This window comes from Pygoscelis adeliae, unplaced genomic scaffold (assembly GCF_000699105.1).
Source record: "Pygoscelis adeliae isolate BGI_AS28 unplaced genomic scaffold, ASM69910v1 Scaffold15, whole genome shotgun sequence".
In the NCBI taxonomy this organism is placed as follows: Eukaryota; Metazoa; Chordata; class Aves; order Sphenisciformes; family Spheniscidae; genus Pygoscelis; species Pygoscelis adeliae.
In genome coordinates, this window is record NW_008824988.1 from 1,036,770 (window position 1) to 1,053,539 (window position 16,770).

Below are 16,770 nucleotides of genomic sequence, written 5' to 3' on the forward strand. Positions count from 1 at the left end.
TAAAACTAGGCAACAATATTGGAAGCAGAGCCAAACCAGCAGTGTTATTTCTAAGGCTGAGGGCTCCTTTCCAAAACTACTGTCTCCTCTTCTCAAGCAGCTTAGTCTTCAAAAGAGGGCCATTTAATACTAAAAATTACCATGATTTGGGGGTCAATAAATCTTTCTTTTAAGTGATAAACCACAAAGTGCCCCATGACTTGATTCTACTTCGTGTCGCCATGGAGTTTGTCATCTTCTTTTTTTTCCACATACCCAAGTATTTCATTCTGCTCTTTCCTTGAAACTTGGAGGATTTGGGTTTCTCCCTCTCCCAAGATAGTTATCGTTGGCCAGTGCATCAAATAACTTCTTCTAGTGAACTCCAGCCACAGAACAAATACACCACCTACCAAACCAAAGGCGCCCCCTTCAAATCACAGTCCCATTTGGCAGCCAGTTCCTCTCCTACCATTATACCCGGAGCAAACTATAAATCTTTTGCCTTGGACACTACTCGCTACCTCAAGCGCATAAAACTAGCTATTACCACGATTTTAGTAAAATGATCAACTGCTAGAAAGGGAGTGTGCTGTAGGTGTAACACATTTCACAGAGATAGTTTCATATAGCTCCATCTTTTATTTTTCAAAATTCAAGAGCTTCCGTCTAGCAAGCTTGAAGCCATTTCTTTTTTGTATCTGCTGCTGATTTTTTCTGGTTTTTCTGTCTCATTTCTTTTTTTGTTTTGTTGTTTGTTTGTTTGTTTGTTTTCTTTCTTTGCCTGTGTGGTCTATTGCATTCCTCGTGAGCTCAGAAACATACCATACCATTTGCAGGAACCATCACCGCACATGATTCTATGTAAGGAAGAACCTCACCATTGATGCCTTAGTTAAAATGTAGATTTGAATATGCCAGATGAAACTCTCATCTATCAAGATCAAAATCTCACTGCATTGTCATAGGACTCCATTTAACACTGAATGGTTTTGTCTTCAGATTAGCTTAAAAGGAATTCTTGATGCTATTGAAGGTGTGGGGAAGCAATAAGTCCTCGTAACATCTCCTCAGCATAAACTGCCTGAAGAGCTATGCATGGAAGGGTACTTCCCCCCCCCTTATTGAAAATAAAACTTTCTTCTACTCCACTGGTATATGCTCAGTTTAAAACATATTTTGAACAGCACAGCTCCATACCATCCATTGGAATTTAGAGTTTGATATAGTCTGTAACACGGTAGACTATTCTAATCCAAATCCCGGTTTAGTACAGAAGCAAAAGTTTCAGCAAGGCACTGAAAATGATAATCCAAGTGCAGTGACTTTGGATTATATGGACAGAGCTTTCACAGCAGTTGTCAAAAGGCACATGTGTATCCCAGGCAGACGTGAAAGCAGCTTCACACCAAAGGCCGTATTTGGCTCTTTGTTACCTCAGTCACCATTTGTACTGCTCCAAAATGCTTGCTACGACTGCCTTGGCAATACGTGGGAGTGAGAGAGGAGGGAGGACTTTGAAGTATTTGCTTATAAATACTTTATCTCAATCTCCAGGGCTGTGCAAAGCTGCATATATTACTTTCCATATATTACTTTCTGAATTTGGTTCTCGTCCATTTGATTGCTCACACACTTTGTGCTTTGAGGTAGTTTTGCTGCCTTTCAAGTTACACGGAGAAAGATTTTTTTTTTTCTTTTTTTTTTTCCTGCTGCCATTTCAGATCCAACTAACAAGAAGTCCTTTGCTACAGGGCAAGAGTGAAACATCATTAAGTCATAATTTCTTTTCCACAAGTGTAGCAGGTATAACCAAGCTGCTTTCCTCCTAAGGCTCCCAGCCCTGAGAAAGGGAAGAGGCTAGCCCCAGAGGACTGCATTTCTTGGGTCGCTATAACTTGGATTAAACTCCTTTTGTCAGAAGGAGAGAACAAAAGTGACTTAAAACTTCTTTTTTTTATCTTTTTCCCTTCAAAAGCAATGCAAAAGCCAAAGCTCACACTGTGTGCTTTTACAATCAGACCGAGGTGGGAACTTGCCCCTGCGTAGGTAGCGTATGCATCAACAGGGTATTTTTACTGCAGCAAATCCCAGATTCAGGTCTGAAGATAAGCTGGCTGTCTTTCTTCCCTGCTTTTGTATACTATAGCTAACCTTCCTGGAGCTCATGCTTAGCCACAAATAGAGTGGAGAGCTTTTTCCTTTCCTAAGCAGTCTTTGGAGAGAGGCTCAAGTGAGTTTACTGACAAATTTAGGAAACTGTAGGAAATTGGTGAAAAAAGAAACAATTCACATAAATGTCCTGTCTAAATGAAATATAAGAGCACAAGATTTGCAGAGGAAATCAAAGTCTGAAAAAGTAATTACACTTGTTTAGATTAAATACAAGACAGCATTTTAATAAACAAGCAAAACGTCTGGCTAACATGTTATTTCTCAGCTTTTCTCTTATTCTATGTTTAAAATTAGATGTCTTTTCTCCTCAGATCCGTAATCTCCAATAAATTAACCTGTCCAAATAACACATGCACAGGATAAAACTATACCTTTGATTTTGATTACATTGCTTATGGTTGCAATTTAGGTAGCCTTGATTCCAGCCATTGTTGTTCCTGGGGACTTGGGCACCCTTAAACTGCTGAGAAAATCTCAGTTCTTACATGGATCTGGTTAAGTTGTTGATTGCAAACAGATAAACGTATCTCTTTTTGTTGACAAATGACTTAGAAACATAATTTTGCAAATATGGTACTGTGTCTCTGGTGTATCACCGCTGTTTTGTAGAGACTATGGACTTACACTGCTGTAACCTGGAAGAATTTAGTTGTGAACGGGATAGATTTTATCTGTAAATACAATTCCCAAATGTTCAACAGAACTACAGGAAACATTACATTAACTGAACTGTCACATAGATACAGCAAAGCTGACACTATTAAGGCAGTGTAATTTCTTGAAGTCCTACAAATCAGCAATTGAACCTGATGTAACAAAAATAGCTTATTAGCAGAAATACCTTGCTCGCTAATCTAGTGCTAGGTAGACACTGTATGGACTTCATATTACATGACTAAAGCTTTACTTCATTTTAGTAGCAGCTCTTTGCATTAAAACAGAAGAAATAATGCTAAAATAATGGGTTGCAGTAGAATGTGAAATGTAACAGAGCAGAGCATCCTGTCAAGGCAAGGACACTCACCCTCCCTGCTTGCGGGTTCCCTTCAACAGGAGTACGGAAGTACTTGGCTAATGTCATAGAGGGTAAGGATGTACCCAACCCGTATTGCCACAGCTGTGGGGGTCAGGATTAAAACAGGTGCAAAACGAAGATGATTTTTAATAGTTCAAATTTAGATTACTAAACCAAGAAGTAATTCTTAATTTTGCTTCGACTATGGGTAGTACATTGTCACACTAGTAGATGACGGGCGGATTTTAAAAACATGTTTTAGTATAGCCATTTAAAATACTCCTTAAATGAAGCATATCACACGATGTATGTATTACAGTTATAGCACATATAGAGCAAATGTGTCATAAATCATTGAGAAGAATCTTAACAAAGCAAGATGCTTGTTGACATAGGCCGAAATAAAAGTGTGTCGGAAGGTGCTATTACTCCACTTCCATAACCTCGTGGCCTTGTGCATGCAATTTAGTAGCATAAATATAACTTTGGAGGAGCTGTTTTTCAAGTAATCTGGAGCTTCTGGATTTATGAAAATCAGGCTTTTAGAAACGTGGGATTCTTTCCACACATCCTTCTGGAAAGTTCATTGTTCCTAATTTAAAAACCACAGCAGCAGCAGCAGCCTTATGGATAGGCATGACAGCCCTTCTGTGTCTTTCTCCTTCTCCTCACCGCTTGTCATTTTTGGAATTGAATAGTGCAGCCTGCTCTTGCCCGACTCCTCAGCGTGGTATTTTTCCCTTTGCCCAGTCTTTCCAGAATCGCACTACAGAAGCCAATATAGTATCCCTTTTTTTGAAGGGGTGGGGGAGGTAGGGGACAAGGGGAATGTTCTCCACAAACTCCAGCCTATTAAGTTTTTCTTGGAGTGCCTCTGGTTTCTTTTAAGTACAGCTGTCATCAATGCTTGCTAAGTTACAACACCCTAAAGACTCGCACAGTGAGTTATAATACATGTTTTCTATAAATCATGCAAAGATACACGCACACTGCTGGTAATGCTTGTGTATACCTTCGTGCACACACCTAAATACCTACAGGGATATAGACAAAATACAAAATTCATCAAAATGTATAGTGGTGAAGGCAATTCCTGTACAATGTTCTTTTTGAAGTTCTTTGGTCAAGCAGCATGTAAGTATATGAACTGGTATATGGGAAGATGGGAGCATATGCCCACACCTGTTAACTAAGTGGGAAGTAGTGTCATCTAGTGGTTAGCTCAAAGCTAAATGGGACAGAAGCTGTAGTTCAGTGTATAGTAACAAAATTTTTCATTCTTGCATTGCTGTACTGTGCAACTTATAAAGAAATAAAAATTATTTCCTCTATCTCATTAATTCAGCTGGAGAACCATACACTGAAATATCAGAAATATGTAAACTCTGCTCAGATGGACACCTTCCTTTTTTGCATCCCATCCCATCCAATCCAATGTTTCCCTCTGATGGTGCAGACCTCCTCCTGAGACCACATTTATAGACCTTCTGCCCACTCTCTTCCATACCATGTAGCTTGAAAACTACCATGGCAGGGCACTGGCACGCTACCGTATAAAGAGGTAGATTAATTTAGTGTTGAAACTTACAGTAACTGAAGTTCATTCAGTTTCCAAAAATATAAGAATAGACAAGTCTTCCTATGAGCAGCATTCTTCATAAGATGGAACGAATTTGATTAAAAGCTGGTTCTTATTCTTTCCTCTTATGACATGATTGTTAGAAATTATATCCCCATATAGCCTAAAGTACTCTTTAGTGTCACTTCTGGATGCAGAAAAACATGGATTTGAGCACTTGCTTACAAGTGAAGGAAGCGGTGGTGTTAAGCACACGCTTAAAGCTAAGTGTGTGATTAATTTCTCTGTAGATTTGGGGTTTATAATATGAATGAAGTGCTGTAGTCTGCCTATCTGCTCTTAAATTTTTGTCAAAAGACTTAAAGCTGTAATTTGCAGATATCTCTTATATAAAAATAACTGTAGGGTGTTAACATAAAAGCTAACTTATACCTGGATGCAACATTATTGGTACAATTATTTGCTATGGAATCATAATTAGTTTCACCCATTACAGTTTCATCTACTAAAATTAAAGAAACTAAAATCTCCTGAAAGTGCTGAACGAAGGGCTAACCATATTAGAATGGAGCAGTTATAAACAGGACTTTCCCAGCTGCCCTTGCTAACAGGCAACTCTAAAATAACAGCGATGCATGTCTTAAGTTTCTGCTAACAAAGCTGATTTCTGACCAGAAGGCTAGAGTATTCTTTTTCATCTATTAAGCCCCAAAAGTGACAGTTCTTCTTCATAGCCCTAATATTTCCTTTTCAGCTCACCAAGGCCAAAATGTCATTTTTTCTTGTAAAACAAAAAATCAAAGCCAAATGGTTAAAATGCAAAGTTTTGGTTAAACAAACAGTCAGTATTTCAGTGGTTTTATCTGCAGCCTGCAGAGCAACTAAACAAAGCCAAGATATTGTCCATCTCTTTGACAGACAAAGAGCCTCAGAGGTCCAGAATGACATGCCCGGGGCTGGCACGTGATTAGAGTAATTAAATTAAATAGCAGGAAACATGTTTTCCATATGCCATTGCCTGGCCACACACAAACTGTAACAGTAAATCTTTTATATTACATTGGTTCAGGGAAATGTATAACCATTTTAAAAATGCATGATGCCCACAAAAATAAAGTTAAAGGGAATATAGTAGCACACTCGCCAGGCTCCCTGGCTTTGGTCATTGGCCTGAAATGCCGAACAAGTTCATTCCTTATTTATTTATTTTTAAAGGTGCAGCTCAAAATGCCGTGAGCACGTGAACATTCAGGAAGCATCACTGGGTTTACACGGGAGGCTAGTGCTGATGCTCTGATTCAGAGGAAAAAAAATAAAACCCTCCCAGTAAAGTTAAGAGAAACATCTTGGGTATCTTGCAAACTGAGATCCTAACATAGTTCTGCCAGTCTTTTGCAATAGTAGGGCCCTCCAAACACGTATTAAAAAGGAATTTTTGTTTCAGTTCTGTTTTCCACAGCAATATGAACTCAAATTTCTTTGTTTTCATGGCCAGTTGTTAGAAAAGACAGCACGTTTATCCATGCCATAATACAGTCAGAAGAATTGCTAGTCAGTGGGATCATCTGTCATCCTTGAATTTACTTGTCACTGCGCTATTAAGATCAACTAGAACACTTGCTGGTCTGTTTCCGACTCATCTTTCAGTGGTTGATGATGCCAAATTAAATCACGGGTATTTCTGTTTTGTTATGTTTTTGCATAATAGGGAAAAGGCTGCGAATCAGTTTGGAAGGAGCTATTAATCAGTGAGGTCACCGATTTAAATGACCAGTCCTTGAGTTTTTTAGGAGATGACATACAGGAACGTTTCCTATAAATGATAAATTCTGAAGACTGCAAAATGCTCTTAACATGAAGAGAATTAAGAATTCAGGGAAAACCATCTCAGCACATGTCCATGAAAGTAAATTGAAAATGTATCTCACCGTTTGCTGGTGAAATATACACTGGATAATTTCATAAGCATTTTATGTATTCCATCTTCGCTTTATCTATCCCCTTGACCCAGACTACTCAGATAAGAAACAACAGAAACTTCAGTGCTTTCAATTTCAGGTCCAGCACTGAACTACGGTATTAAGTTTAATAATTGATAATAATTCAATGAAATTAAAGTACAAGCTTCCAGCTGGAAAAATAATTTTCAATTTATCTTTAAAAAGTAGTGTAACAAAGATGACAGAACATTGATACTCTTGGTTCAATCTTTAGCAGTTATAGTATTTCTCAAGCTATTGAAGTGAGATTCAAGATGTAGTCAGTATGGAGAATTAGGAATTGGGACTTTTTTCTTCTACTCTTTTGAATGCTTTCTATAATAACTAATCTCCGTTATTTGATCAGGAAAACTTGTGTTTAACAGTGAATCTAAAATAATTAAAGGAGACAACAATGACAGGAAAGTGAAAGCCAGCGACTCATGTGGGTAGTAGCTGGCAGAGCTCTTTTTTTAAACAACATTTCTTTAACCGTCTGAACTCTTCTATTCCCTGAAAGGATCAGTGCATTTCAACTTAAATTGTTTAGCCTGAACTTTCTATAAAATGGGTTGAAATGATCACTTAAAAGGCAAAGCAGTTAATCCCTTGTTACCACCTTGTCTTCTGAGAACCAAGACAATAGAGAAAGTTCTTTGCAGCAGGCAGAAATCTGCAGCCTCTAGCTGAAGTAATGTTGTCATCCTCAGGGGGGGACGGAGCTGCTTCCCAAGCCGAGGGGGGCTCTAAAGCCTAACTACAAGGTGTCCTTTAAGACATCTTTCGGCTGCTGCTTCACCTCCTCTGCCTCCCCTCACCATTACGTCTCGCAGCAGTGCCGGAGTGAGGAAGACGCCTCTCCATCCGCTCCCCCTGCTCCCTGGCTGGCCTTGGCCTCCAGCCACTGTCCCTTCCCTGCCAGGAACCAACCCTTCCATGGGGTGGCCAAGCGCACGTGTGAAGCAGCAGTAACTACAGGCTCATGGCCCTTCCCAAGAGGATCTTTTCTGCCTTCTGATCGTCAGAAATGGGGCAAATCTGGAGAGCTTGGCAGAGGGGCTGGTACACCAGGAGACACCCGCAGGATGGCCATGGGTGGGAGAAGGGGCTGGGGAAGCTTCTGGTGAGGAGTTATTCACTGAAGGGGAGAAACACTGTAGCTTTGGGTGTAATTGTTCTTCTGATTTTGCAAAATACGTTCTTGGAAAGCAGATCTGCCTTTCACCTTTTGGTGCTTCTCCAGCATTACCCATTTTAAGGACACAAGCTATACGCTGTAAGGACCCTCTGTCCCTGTGAACCGCCACAGCTGCTTCCGTGGCACAGAGGAGATCTAGCCTACAGAGAGAACTTGGTAGCATTTCTTTGCTCTTATAATGCTGTCGTATACTTAGACCCATGAAAGCATGTGAAATTCAGTCCAGTGGCTTCTGCCAATATTAAAGAAAGTAATTCACTTGTGTGAATTACTCAGACCAAAGGACTTGGACAGTTTTGTTTTTCCTGTCCTGGTTCCTATTCCTTGTTCCAAAGACCTGCTATAAGCCCTGAGAACCTCCTCCAGCACAGCACTTCTCATAAGCTACGCAACACAGGGATCAAGTACGGCAACAGTAGTGACCGGTAGTTGTTCATTGCTGATGCAAGAGCACTGTAATAGTGATCTGTGGAGAAGGTGATAGCTGAGGAGTGGGTCTGTTTCTTGGTAGAGGTCAAGGTGTGAGACAGTACTTTCCAGCTCCTCATTTTGCATACAGTATCTTGGCTGCGTAGTCAGCTGCAGGGCTTGAATCTCCTGGTTTTGTTAGGCCTAAACTCTTTGTTCAATGGATGAACTTTGTAACACAGAAGAGCAAAATATGCATATATCGGTCCTTCTTGACATAAGTTACTGTTGCATTTACAGGATTCCGCAGGTTGAATGCAACTAACCTCAGTGGGATTGTGTCCCTCCATTCCGACTTGCCAAACCCTCCTCCATTTCTAAACCCCTCACCTGAAAAGTCTTTTTTTTTTTTCTTCTCAATACTTAGCATCCATATTAAAGCAGAAAAAAGAAAAAAATAGGAAATACCAGCACTACATAAATAATAACTTGCTATGCATCAAACATTAAGTTCCCTGTCTTTTGATTTCCTTAATTACTAGCTGAAATAATTATGCAGAAGAGCAGGTAGACACAGTAGAGCTGATCCTGGTAAGAAGATGTAAAGAGCTTCCAAAAATTTTTCTTCTCCAATGTACCTAACCCACTTTGAGTACCTGTCTATAAGTTAATATTCAGCCTTTTGCAATGACACTAAATGTGCAGGTGGCCATGACAGTAAGAAAGAGAACCAAACACTGACTTCTTTCTATCTTTGACCAGCTAAGTTCACAGTATCCCTTCAGGCTTAAATGATCCACTTAGTCATGGCCTCTAGGATTAGCTACTGAAAACCAAACCTATGAAGGAAACTGTGTTATGAAACTGTCTCTCTGTGGTGACCACCTGCAGCTCACCTTTACGACAGCAGCTCCACAAATGCTGTGCTCCTGTGGGTATGGCATCCCACCAGACTGAACCCACTACCTCTTCTCTGACTGAATGTGCTTTATGCCAACTGATTTCACAGCCTGAAAGTATCTTGGTGGTCAATGGCTGTGGAAACCGCTTGCCAATGCAAGGCTCTCGAGTGCAGCTACTGGGTCGCTCACAGAGCTGGACCCAGATGGAGCTGGGAACGAGCATGGGCTTCAGTGTGCCAACTGCAAAACTCTCCCCGGTCAGCTCATCCCTGACATAGCTTCTTACCAAATTACAGATCCTTGCACGAAAGCAGAACTTGAAAATGAAACTGAGTTAATGTGCTTTGAGTCTTTTTCTTTAAAAGCTGGAGGGAAAGGGCCAGAGAGGTGAAAGAAAGGATTACTTCTTTTACAGGAGGGTCCAAGGTACTATTATAGTGACATATAATAGTACCTATCTTGAAAGCAGTTGTTTGAAATCCAGCTTCTCAGAGAGGACTTGGGAAAATGAGCAGCCTTCTCGGTTAGTGAATTATTGATCAACACGGATAAGTAAGAGTCCCCATGCTCATTCTCAATATCTTGCTGCAGGAATGAATCTTCCTCCTCTCCCTTTTGTCTTGCTGGTCCTGTGCTGCCTGTGTTTGTGTTCTCAGAGCCTGCCTGAGAAGGAATGGAGATTGTTATGAAAAAGCTCACTCACTCCCGGACTGCATCAAAAGAAGGGTGGCCAGCAGGTCGAGGGAGGTGATTCTGCCCCTCTACTCTGCTCTCGTGAGGCCCCACCTGCAGTACTGTGTCCAGCTCTGGAGCCCTCAGCATAAGAAAGACACGGACCTGTTGGAGTGGGTCCATGGGAGGGCCACGAAAATGATCGGGGGATGGAACACCTCTCCTATGAAGAAAGGCTGAGAGAGTTGGGGTTGTTCAGCCTAGAGAAGAGAAGGCTTTGGGGGGAGACTTTATTGCAGCCTTTCAATACTTAAAGGGGGCTTATAAGAAAGATGAGAACAAAGTTTTTAGCAGGGCCTGTTGTGACAGGACAAGGGGGGATGGTTTCCAACTGAAAGAGGGTAGATTTAGACTAGATCTAAGGAAGCAATTTTTTACACCGAGGGTGGTGAAGCACTGGAACAGGTTGCCCAGAGAGGTGGTGGATGCCCCATCCCTGGAAACATTCCAGGTCAGACTGGACGGGGCTCTGAGCAACCTGATCTAGTGGAAGATGTCCCTGCTCATTGCAGAGGGGTTGAACTAGATGACCTTCAAAGGTCCCTTCCAACCCAAACCCTTCTATGGTTCTATGGTAGCACAAAGGGTAATGCTGCTCCTTTGGATGCTAAGCCTCCTTAGTGAGGCCTAATTACCTCCAGAAATGGCCAAATCAGAGCTATTGAAGTCAGGTGTCCCTGGGCTAAGCCTGTGGTGATGGCACCTGTATTCAGCACTGCCATTTTTATTTTTCTGTCAGAAACACTAACAGAGAAGCTTTGAAGCTCTCTGTATAAAGTCAGTAGCTTCAGAAAACTAAAATCTATGCAGAAACTAATGGGAAACTATGACAAAAGACCTGTACAAATTTGGGTAAATGGTGAGAATCAAAAAGTTCTAGAAAGAAAGGAAGATGTCAAGGGATGTGCTATTGGGCTTGGGAGCCTTTGATGCCCTAAGGCAAGGTGTCAAAATGGGTGAGAAATGAGGGAAACCTGATCACTACCTGTCCCTGTGTGCAGTCAGGTAGCTGAGTGACGGAGCCACGCTCTCCGATGTGTAGTAACTCTTCAACTTGTATTTTCAGTAGAGGAAGATGTAGGAGAGCAAGCCTTAGAAGCAGCTGGTCTTGGTAGCCATCCCTCTGCGCGCAGGGGGAGAGGATTTCCCAACAGCACTTCTGCCCTGTGCTCCTTCTGTGTCTGTTCAGTAATAGAGAACTGCTTTAAAAAACTGCAAGCTGCCACCTAAAAACTATTATGGTGCCCTTCTCGATGGGAGCAAAAGGAAAAGACTAAGGAAAGGGTTGGAGACTGAATCCTCCATGCTTCACTAGCTGCTTTACAGAAAACCTGAGCAAAGCCTTCTTAAGCCCTTGCCATTGCTGCGGTGCTGCAATCTCATAGCTGTAATTTTCACAAGACCGTTTGCTGAGGAAATACAGGCAGTATGAACAGAAAGACCTCCTTGGTCTCCTGGGGATCCAAAGGTCACAGGCCAGAACATGAGAGGAGACAGATTATGCACTGCTTTCTGCATTAGAACATCTATGTCTCAAAGGCATTCAGGCTGAGCTGCTCTTCCAGGACATTAAACAACAGAGCTTTATGAAGACTTAGCCAGCAGTATACTGAGGCATGCATTTACTCAGTCTCGTATTTTAAGGGAAGGAGGAAAGTAAAAACTTGTGCGTGTGCGTGTACGTGTGTCTGACAGACAGACAGACAGTCAAAGTTCAAAACAGAATTCTTCCAAAGATGAAGCGTTTAAAGAAGCAGCTTTCCAAGAACATATAATCCTCTTCAATGACAATAACAATAAAACCCCGTGCTGTCTGACACAGGAAATGATAAATTGCCCGATGGTATGAAAGTAGTATCATCTGACTGTCAAAATGTGAAGTGATAATTACTGGGATCTGGACTTACAGACTTTCGATTCATGCTAGTTAGGTACCCCTGATTAAGTAATTTTGCCTAGTGTTGCCCCAGTGGTTTCCTTACATGCTGCTTTCTCTAACAAAAGGGAGCAGTAACAGAAGTACGAGGTGCTATATCGTTAAGTATCTGAAGGAGGAAAAGAAGCGCAAAAAATTTTGGATCAAAAAATAAAAGCACTATCAACATTATTCTGTGCAGGTATCAGTGAAATGAAATAATTTTGTTATGTTGTAACGCCATATGGTTGGTCAGACAACTCAGGTCTTGATTTAATTTTGTGATAAAATAAGTCTTATTGCCTTCTGTAACTGAAGGTTTACAACAGGAAAGACAAACAAAAATAACAATCTCCTTGGCATTCATTAAGAAAGTAGATTTGATACTTTCTGAAAAAATGGATCGTTTTCAAATCCAACTGGGAAAGGAAAATTACTTCTGAAAATTCTGTTATGCAGTTTCGTGTAGAATTGGCATTAAAAAAAATCTCATTCTTCCTGTAGCATTTGATAAAGAACAACATTTTTAAAGACCACAGTTAAAAACTCAACACGGGACCTTAGGAGTAAAGATGACAGAAAGCTGGCTAAATATGTAGATGGGGCTTCCCCTCACGGAGATGAATGAAAAATTTTCACAAAACAGATCCAGCTACACAGCCCTCCGCCCCCTTGCTCCATCCAGACAGTCTATGGCTCAAGTTTGATCCCAGAAATCATAGTGCCAGCTTGTGTTATGTAGGGGTTGTACTGGGACTGTGCACTCACAGACTTGAGGAAGGGCAGAACAGTACAAGGTTAGTGAGTCTCTTACTGGCTGAAGGAGTTAAAGGAGACAACTGAGGTAGCCTACAAAAAAAAAAAAAAAGGTGAGTGGAGCTAGTAGATATAAGAATGTGCTTACAACCTCATTTAGGGAGAGAGGGAGAGGAGGTGGAAAGTTTATTTGGAAGTCTGACACTGTTCCAAACTTACATTTCCGTTTCTCCTGCCCTTCACAGCACTTCTCAAGGCCAGAAATGTTGTAATGTGCTACCACCTTGGAAGGACCAAGTGTGCAGAGGGGTACTTTTAACAGCACATCCTCCAGCCAACCTCCCTCGTATTTCAGGGTTATGTACTGTTAGAGTCAACACAGTGACTTCAAGGCAACTATGGAAAGTGAAGTAAAACAAATGCCACAAAGGCTCCACAGCCAGATTCAAAACCTCTCATTTAATCAGCTAATTAAGGCATTGAATCCCTTACAAGTAAGTATCTGGTCTGTCAAAACAACTCTAGTGACTAAGGCCCCCATGTAGTCGTCACAGAGAATTAGACATTGCGGAATGACTTCGCTACTAAGCTAGTACCCTTTTAAATCTCAGCTGCTGCTCTAGCAACCCTTGGGGGTCTCCAATAGCTGTGCATGCCCACAGGCAGCCGGGGAAGTTATCCTGTACGGGCTAGATGAGTTATGGGGCCAGAATCAAAATAAGCAGGAGTGTGACACGAGCTCAGCAATGAGGACCAGAAAACAGGACATGCCCGAAGGATGCCCCTTCCCAGCTCTGTTTGTGTATGTGACTGCGCGAGCATGGCCGAGAAACCCAGCCTTTCTGCTGGCTATGCAGTTTGAGCTAATTGTATTTTTTGCCTTTAAATCCAATTCCAAATTAGGCTGAGTTAAAAGAGAAAAAACCAAATGCAAAGCACAATATCTACCAAATGCAAAGCACAGTGTCTACCAAATAGAGTGGTAAAATTCCACAAAAATCACTGGGATTGTTGCTTTAGAGCAATAGAGAAGATAATTTTATGCAGGATGCTCCTCTTCTGTTTGCCTGAACAGCAATTCAGCATATGATCTTCTAAGCTATATTCCACCACTGAGAAACGAAGTACAGAAGCCCCGCTACCACCCAGATGATGGGAACTGCATAAGGAAATCAGAAACTAAACAAATAAATGAAAAGCAAACAAACATCTCTTAAGTGGATAAGTAGGACATGCTGCTAGTGGGACAGAATACAATAAGGAAATTAACTTGGCTTAGCTAATTTTGGCTGCAAATTGTGAAGTGTTCGTACGGGGGAGAAATAAGTAAACATTTTTAGATTGGTGCTTGGGACTAATGTTTATAGATTTTTACCTCAGAATGCCAGTGAAGATAAAAACAGGGTATAGTTGGCTTAAGTAACATGGAGTAAGTCTTAGTGATCCTGATGATAATGAAGATGGAATGACGATAGTGCACGAATGAATTGCTGAATAGAAAGGATGAGAGGTGATAGTGTCTGGAGTGCTCCTGCTTTGCTTTTAATCCTATTTTGTTAATGTCAGGAGATGAAAAAAAGGCTAATGTTACAGTAGCTACATTCCAGTAATGTGTGTCTGTCTTGAGTATATAAATATTATGAAGCATTTTCCCTCATTAAGTAGTAGTAACTTATAAATTGGCAGCTATACTGGCTTTATTTTTTGGACAAGGGGACAGAATAAGCATCTATTGTTCCAAAGAAAAAAGAGATGCACAGCATTCCTGGAAAAGATAAGGCTTGTGAATTGTATTAAATTACGACTGTTTTCTTCATTTTGGGTGCTTTGATGCATGGTAAACAAATAATGTAGGAAAAAAAATTGAGGTGTAGCCTCCAAAACAGGAATGTTGTAAACTGAAAACATTTATGACTGCTCTTCTAATTCCAACATGAGTATTTAAACAACAGGCATCTCAATAAAATCCCTGTTGAAAGCATGATTTACTTATAGGCACAAAATTCTAAATACAGAATAATCAACAGGGCAAGCAGTATAATGTTATACTGTTAATGCTAGTTAAGTTTCCTAACGTAAAACTTGACTCTTTATCTACTATTTTTTTTGTGTATGACTGATGAAACTTTGCTGTTGTATCACTGAAAATAATTAGATTTGATTTATGGAAATATTTATTCTTACATACTTATGTTGCTGAAAGCATTTTATTTTAGTTAAAATTATACCAAAATCGAAGCTGGTAAGAGCTTTTGCAATTTAAATGAACAGTTAGAAGACCTAGAATGCCACAATTATCTGAACTCTTTTGGTAGTAATAATTCATGTACTTTAGCAGCAGAGATAGGTTTGCAGTACAAACTGTTTCTCCTTGTAGAGCTGAAGCAAAGTTCAGGAAATGTCACAAACGAGTAAACCGTTTAACATCTTCAAGGAAGTGCTTAGGTGTTTCTAAAGTAGGACGTCACTGTCTTACACAACCGCTTTAAAGTCTGCAAAGTTTGTGGATTCCCTCCTCCCCAGCATGTTCACAGGTGGACTCTAGTTTTGCAAAGGTCTCGAGGAATATCGAAGAGGTCAGTATAAGCTCAGTTTCAGATCAACACCTTCTGGGTTCTAGGCAGATTTTAGAAATGTCATGGAAATTATTTCAGTTCATTTGAATTTTGGGTAATTAGGAGCCAGGAAACTGGGATTCACCTTTACCTTTCCTATACGGTACAATATATGATCACATGTTCAAGACAGATGCCATGATGGGAAAATGAGCATGCATCAATACTGTTTCCACATTCACTAAAACTTATAATGGCTGATGTAGGATAAAACAAGAGACCAAAAAAAGACTTTGTGTAATCATTGTAAGAATCATGTAATAAAAACCTTGCTCCTGAAAGCTTGAATTGTTTCAACAATGTGTAGCGAACATATTTGGTTATACAAAGCAAAAGCACAACTAAGTTATCAACTTTACACAAAGTCAGATATCTGAAAGGGGATCTTTTAAAAAAAACCTTTATTTGAGAAAGGAAGAGACTTATATCAGAAGGCAAAAAAAGGGAACATACAAACAGAATATATTTACAACACAAAACAAGAGATCACCTCTAAGGGTGTAAATTATAATAAATACAGTAGATTTAAAATGTAAGAGACAATTATCAATTAGAAATGTGGTTGTTTAAACCCAGTTTTCCTTTTCACTGGTTCCAGGTAGTTCTCTATTTTAATTTTATCCAAATTTGAAAGATTCTGAAATTAAAGTTCACTAATGTATTGGGGTTTCTCACCTGAATGACATTATAAAAATATCTTTTGTCCTTTGTGAATACGTCTTTGAAGTGACATTGTACAAAAGTCGTCTCATTTGCAAGTTTCTCCCTAGATAAAATGTATTTTAAAAGATGCACTATCCCTTTTTGATGAGGCTGAACTTAGGTTTCAAAGAAAATTAAAATTATACAGAAGGGGAAAAACATGTAATTTCATTTTTATATGCTTCACTTTTTAAACGCGATTTTTTTCATCCAAGAAGGAGAAAGATTTCTGTTCAAATATGAAGAACACATAAAAATCACCTGTATTTTCTCAATTAATAAATCTTTTCTATCTATCTAAGATGATCTTTATGTTTCAGGAGGCCTTTCATTTTATAGCAACTATTCAGTAATTTGTTCGGAGATCTAGGAAAAAGGATAATGTATCTTTAGAAGTTGCAATATTTTTTAAGAGATTTAATAGTATTAGAGCATAATGTAAACAACACATCCTAATAACATATTTTAGAACAACTTCTACATTTGGCAAAACAGCTATCTCTTTTGAAACAGGATACTGCACCTTAAAATACCTCAGCTTTAGAAATATAAATATTTTTAATAGAAAAAAAACCTGACAAGGATTCCAGGTCAGTTTGGGATTATCCATATTAAAGGGGATCTTAATACAATGAATCTTTAACTAGCTTAACAAAAGTAAACCTATAAAACAAGGTAAACATATCAAAAGGGAATATGAAGGAAATGTTTCACTGGAAAGCTTCCTTAACAATTTCCCTACTCGCTTTGTTATTTTCTTTGACAATAAATCAATTCATAGAGTGCCTTTAAAAACAGAGGGAGCGCTGCCCCGT

The 16,770-nt window shown here is 39.8% G+C and overlaps 1 protein-coding gene across 1 annotated transcript in view; it reads right to left on the reverse strand.

Annotated features, from left to right (window-relative positions):
* HDAC9 (histone deacetylase 9) overlaps positions 1-16,770 on the reverse strand; it is a 452,900-nt gene that overhangs the window by 169,198 nt on the left and 266,932 nt on the right. The gene's annotated exons all lie outside the window — the stretch shown is intronic.